This window comes from Haemaphysalis longicornis, unplaced genomic scaffold (genome assembly GCF_048455015.1).
Source record: "Haemaphysalis longicornis isolate Haplotype H1 unplaced genomic scaffold, Haemaphysalis longicornis Haplotype H1 scaffold_1, whole genome shotgun sequence".
Taxonomy (NCBI): Eukaryota; Metazoa; Arthropoda; class Arachnida; order Ixodida; family Ixodidae; genus Haemaphysalis; species Haemaphysalis longicornis.
Genome location: NW_027526203.1, coordinates 205,991,685 through 205,997,684, shown reverse-complemented (window position 1 = coordinate 205,997,684; position 6,000 = coordinate 205,991,685).

The following is a 6,000-nucleotide window of genomic DNA, read 5'->3' as shown; positions in this document are numbered from 1 at the left end:
ACTCTCTTCATCTAACAATTCAAAAAACTGCCTTTTGTTCAAACCTCGCGATTGAACAAGCGTCAACAACCTTTCCAAATCCATTCTCCAAGCTGGTTAGACACGTGACTGGGCCCGATGGAAATACCCTGAGTAAGGATAAATCAATCCTGGCAGGCTCGCCAATTATTTGTCACGTGAACGGATGGTGGGGTGGTCTTTACCAACTCGGAGCAATGGACACGGGGAAGCCGTTGACGTGTTTAACAACATACATTTAATGCACACACAAAGAAACCCTCAGGCAAAGCACTCAATATTTAAACTACACACCCGATAAACAATCAAACCTCAAACTAAATATCACAAATACAGTCCAAAGCAAAACACCAAAAGATTGTACAGTAAAGTCCTACACCACACTCATTCTATCACCTTCAAGGTTATCTGTCTACACCTACAACTATGTCCCTATAATGGACTGGCCTACCCCAGTCGTCGGCGCTGACGTGTCGCACCCTTGCGTGGCCGCGACTCGGTGGTAGCCGTCGTCGTCTCGCTTCGTCGGTGCCGGCGTGCGATGCGCGCGGTCACTTCTTGGACGGCGTGGCCTCCGCGCGTCCTCACGTCTTTCCTCTGTGGCTACCCCCTGGTAGCCGCTCTCGCTGGAGGTCCTTGATGCCGGCGTTCGACGCGCGCGGTCATCTCTTCGGCGGCGTGCTCTCTCGGTGGCTACCCCCTGGTAGCCGCTGCCGCAGGAGGTCTCAGGTAGGCTTGACACGAACGTCGCCTTTCGGGGCCATCGAGACGAACGTCGACGGAGCGGGGACGCTGGCCGCTGGTGCCCGACCGATGCCGCTGGGGCCACGAAGACACAGGTTCGTGGTGCACCTAGGATGACGGTGCCGATGCGAAGTCTGCCCGCTCCCGCCCAGGCTGGGATGGCGTGGTCGATGGTCTGGCCGCGTCCCCCTGGCTCGTTCGTTGAAGCGCACGTGCTCCGGCCGCCTCCTGGTTGTCTTCTGGTTCTTGTCTCCCCCCTCTTCCTCTTCTTTGTGCGCCCCGCTTTTATACCTTCTGGGCTCTCCCGTGGCGCACTCCCATTGGCTTCTCGCCTCTGCTATGTCCTTATATGGCCATCTCGCCACTTGTCCCCTGCGTGGCCTCCCCTGATTGGCCGAACAGTGTGCTGCCACCTTTTCCCAGGATTCCTCGGTGCGTCGGCGCTGGCGCTTGCTGATTGGCGCGTTCATGGCGGGCACTTCAAAATTCTCGTTCTTTTGTTCTTCCCTTCTATTTTTGGGGGGGTTTTGATGCATCCCTCTTAGGGGGTGCCCTTGATACATGACAAGATATATATATACACGAGACAGCAGACACACGTATGAAAACAATGATTGAACTAAAATTTCGACCGGGGTCCGGTCTTCGTCAGAGTAAACTTCGGTAATTGAGCGCGTGGAATATATGGGCACGAAATGACAAAGGCTGACGAATAGTCTTGCCACTTTGCAGATACAAATAAACACACACTCACATACCCAGCTTTCCCGCTCAAAATTCTAACCTCGCAGGAACCTAGGAAAATTACTTCAGGAATGTGATATATGGCACAAAGCAAGACTTCTACGGGAAGATAGAAACACTAGAAGAAGTTTTCAGGATTCTGAATAGTTTATGTGTAATTGGCGATCAAATTTTACTCCCGATGCATTTCTATGGGATAGTTTCCATGGCTCAGGAACCTAGCCGCTAAAAGTGCAAGACTTGAAAGTGTGCGCAAAGCAAGTTTTCTCGCTAAATAACTACAGATTAATCGCTCTTGAACGGATTGCCGTGAGCGGGAAAGCTGCGCATGAAGAAAATGAAAGAACAGAAAAAAAAGAAAAGAACAGCACACGCGGTGTTTGTACAGGTGTGAATTAACATGGAGTTTTCAAATACAGAACTTGTACGGTATGTCGGATCGGGTCAAGGAGGATCAACACCTGCCCTTTTAAAACAAAATGATAACGCTCGGGGATTGCAGCTTAGAACTTTATACGCAAACACACCAGGAGCGGTATAGAGATATAAAAAAGCAAAGGTGTCATCGTTACTGGAAACACTTCATATCGGTTCCGTAAGCGCAATCAAAGAAACCGGTAAAGCCGCAATAAAATTGGTGTCTCTGCTTCGACGGTTTCAATAGGGATAATGCAATGACGCCGGCATATCAGGGCAAGAAGCACATTAACTTTCCTACACTTTCATTGATACAGCGTTTAACTGTATTAAATTTATGAATTAAAAAAGACTCTCGGACTTCCCTTTCGTGATGCGAACGGAAACCTGATTCCAGAATAGTAGCCCTAATTTTTTTGAAAGAGTGACCGGGAATGTTTACATGCTTGACAAAGGAAGCCCAGGAGAGGAACGTGCGTGCGCCCAGTGGTTATTAAAGCGGAGCCTGAAAGACGTCTCTGTTTGGCCGATATACTGGAGTGCGCAGACTGAGAATTTTTTTCACGACCATCCCGCTTGAAATCATGAACCTTCGTTACTCCCTTCCTGCAAACATTGGACCCCACCCACCCAACGAGATAAGTTCCTTGATATTTAAATTAAAGCAGTACAGCAGGATGTTATCGAAAGCTATCAAGACCGCAGCTCTTTCCGCAGAAATCTTTCTAGTAATGAAACTGCAGCTATTGATGAACTGAGAGTGCGGTGTGATATTATTATTAAGCCTGTGGATAAGGGAGGCGCCATTGTTATAATGAATACCAGTGACTATGTCAATGAAGCACACAGGCAGCTTGCTGATAATTCTTTCTACAGGCGCCTGGATTACGACCCAACGCCAGAATTCAAAGCCACAATCGGAAATACAATATGAAAAAAATAAGTAAATAAAGAAATAAAAATAAAATACAACTAAATAAATAAATAAATACTACAACTTTACTTCGACGTTTCGGACAGGGACCGTCCTTCTTTAAGAATAAGTCTTGCCAAAGGACGGCCAAAGCCCGAAACGTTCAAGTAAATTTGTTATGTTTTTATTGCGCCCGTTTTTACTCTCTCTCGCTCTCTCTCTCTCCTCTCTCTCTCTCTCTATATATATATATATGTATGTATATATATATATATATATATATATATATATATATATATGTGTGTGTGTGTGTGTGTGTGTGCGTATATATATATATACAGTAGAACCTTGATAAACGGAAATCGCTTAAATGGAATTGCCGCTTAAACGGAACAGTTGCCTGGAATTTGGTTGGTTTTATATTCAGATAACGTAAAAAACCTCTTCGTAATCGGAACTAAAATTTCCGCATCATCGTGTAAACGGAACAAGAAATGGAACTTGTGAAATCCACTGGCACAAGAATCAGCTTTTTACGGTTCCGGCTGTTTCGTTCTTGTTTTTTTTCCTCCTCTATGCTTTTCAGCCTTGTTGGCCTCGTAAGCCTCGTCTCGTGAGTGGTTAGCCGTGTTAGCGCAATGAGTGCAACATCGCAGTTCTTGTTCCAGTCGTTCGGTCTCGATTCTAGATGCGGAGGTTACAGGGCTCACCTCCTGTCGCCTCGTTCGTGCCATCGTTGTGCTATTCGCCTTTATTAACACGTTGCCGTCATCTAAATTCGGTGGCTCGTAAGCACTCGTGAAGTTGAGGCCTCTAGTCTCCGTGAAGATGCAGTTGCAAGGACAAAAAAAAATAATTGACGCATTTTGTATTGCAAAGCGACTCATTGTTGCCAAATCAACTTTGTGAATGCTGTGACTACGCTTCTTGTAGTTTTCTTGCTTTCTGAAAACTATCAGCTACAATCACTTTCTTGGTGTTAGAGTTCCATAATATGCCCGTAGAAGTGTGTACGCACATAAATTTGCACCTTAGAACATCTCTCTCAGTAAACGGCACTCCTGTTAAACGGAACCGAAATTCCGTTTATCAAGAATCTACAGTATGTATATATATATAAGAAAGAAAGCAAGAATTGGCAGTCAAGAAAACCTCGGAAAGCAAAGGGGAGAATGTAGTAGCTCAAGATAAAGAATTTGGAAAATTAGAAAGTGGAGAAAAAATGACCGCCAGGTGGGATCCGAACACACGACCTCCAGAATACCGGTTTGGTGCGATAACCACTACGCTACCGGCGGGGCTACTTTAGCCTCCACTTTCTGGGGTATTTATGTTCAGGTGTTTTTGTTTCCTGCGCTTGGGGGTGTTAGCCAGCGCCACTCGGACTACTCGGGGTGAAGGGGACCTTCTTTTTAACCCCCGGGCCGTGACTCGAGCGTCTACGACATGTCGAGAGTGGTCGACCAGCGTTGAACCCTCTTAAGCTTCCTATGGCACCAAGACTGCCAGAACAGAGGCCCTCGCTAAGCATGTAGCGAATCAGAATAGGAAATGAGGGGCTCGTTGAAAATAAGACAGAAAGTAAGAATTGGCAGTCAAGAAGGCCTCGGAAAGCAAAGGGGAGGATGTAGTAGCTCAAGATAAAGAATTTGGAAAATAAGAAAGTGGAGAAAAAATGCCCGCCAGGTGGGATCCGAGCCCACGACCTCCAGAATACCGGTCTGGTGCGATAACCACTACGCTAACGGGGCTACTTTGGCCTCCACTTTCTGGGATATTTATGTTCCGGTGTTTTTGTTTCCTGCGCTTGGGGGTGTCAGCCAGCGCCACTCGGACTACTCGGGGTGAAAGGGACCTTCTTTTTAATCCCCGGGCCATGACTCGAGCGTCTACGACATGTCGAGGGTGGTCGACCAGCGTTGAACCCTCTTAAGCTCCCTATGGCACCAAGACTGCCAGAAAAGAGGCCCTCGCTAAGCATGTAGCCAATCAGAATAGGAAATGAGGGGCTCGTTGAAAATGAGACAGAAAGTAAGAATTGGCAGTCAAGAAGACCTCGGAAAGCAAAGGGGAGGATGTAGTAGCTCAAGATAAAGAATTTGGAAAATAAGAAAGTAGAGAAAAAATGCCCGCCAGGTGGGATCCGAACCCACGACCTCCAGAATACCGGTCTGGTGCGATAACCACTACGCTACCAGCGCGGCTACTTTAACCTCCACTTTCTGGGGTATTTATGTTCGGGTGTTTTTGTTTCCGGCGCTTGAGGGTGTTAGCCAGCGCCACTCGGACTACTCGGGGTGAAGGGGACCTTCTCTTTAACCCCCGGGCCGTGACTCGAGCGTCTACGACATGTCGAGAGTGGTCGACCAGCGTTGAAATCTCTTAAGCTCCCTATGGCACCGAGACTGCCAGAACAGAGGCCCTCACTAAGCATGTAGGGAATCAGAATGGGAAATGAGCGGCTCGTTGAAAATAAGACAGAAGGTAAGAATTGGCAGTCAAGAAGACCTCGGAAAGCAAAGGGGAGGATGTAGTAGCTCAAGATAAAGAATTTGGAAACTAAGAAAGTGGAGAAAATATGCCCGCCAGGTGGGATCCGAACCCATGACCTCCAGAATACCGGTCTGGTGCGATAACCACTATGCTACCGGCGGGGCTACTTTAGCCTCCACTTTCTGGGGTATTTATGTTCAGGTGTTTTTGTTTCCTGCACTTGGGTTGTTAGCCAGCGCCACTCGGACTACTCGGGGTGAAGGGGACCTTCTTTTTAACCCCCGGGCCATGACTCGAGCGTCTACGACATGTCGAGAGTGGTCGACCAGCGCTGAACCCTCTTAAGCTCCCTATGGCACCAAGACTGCGAGAACAGAGGCCCTCGCTAAAGCATGTCGCGAATCAGAATAGGAAATGAGGGGCTCGTTGAAAATAAGACAAAGTAAGAATTGGCAGTCAAGAAGACCTCGGAAAGCAAAGGGGAGGATGTAGTAGCCAATTCTTCTTTTTTCCAATTCTTCAGCCAAGAAGACCTTTCCGAGGTCTTCTTGACTGCCAATTCTTAGTTTCTGTCTTATTTTCAACGAGCCCCTCATTTCCTATTCTGATTCGCTACATGCTTAGCGAGGGCCTCTGTTCTGGCAGTCTTGGTGCCCTAGGGAGCTTAAGAG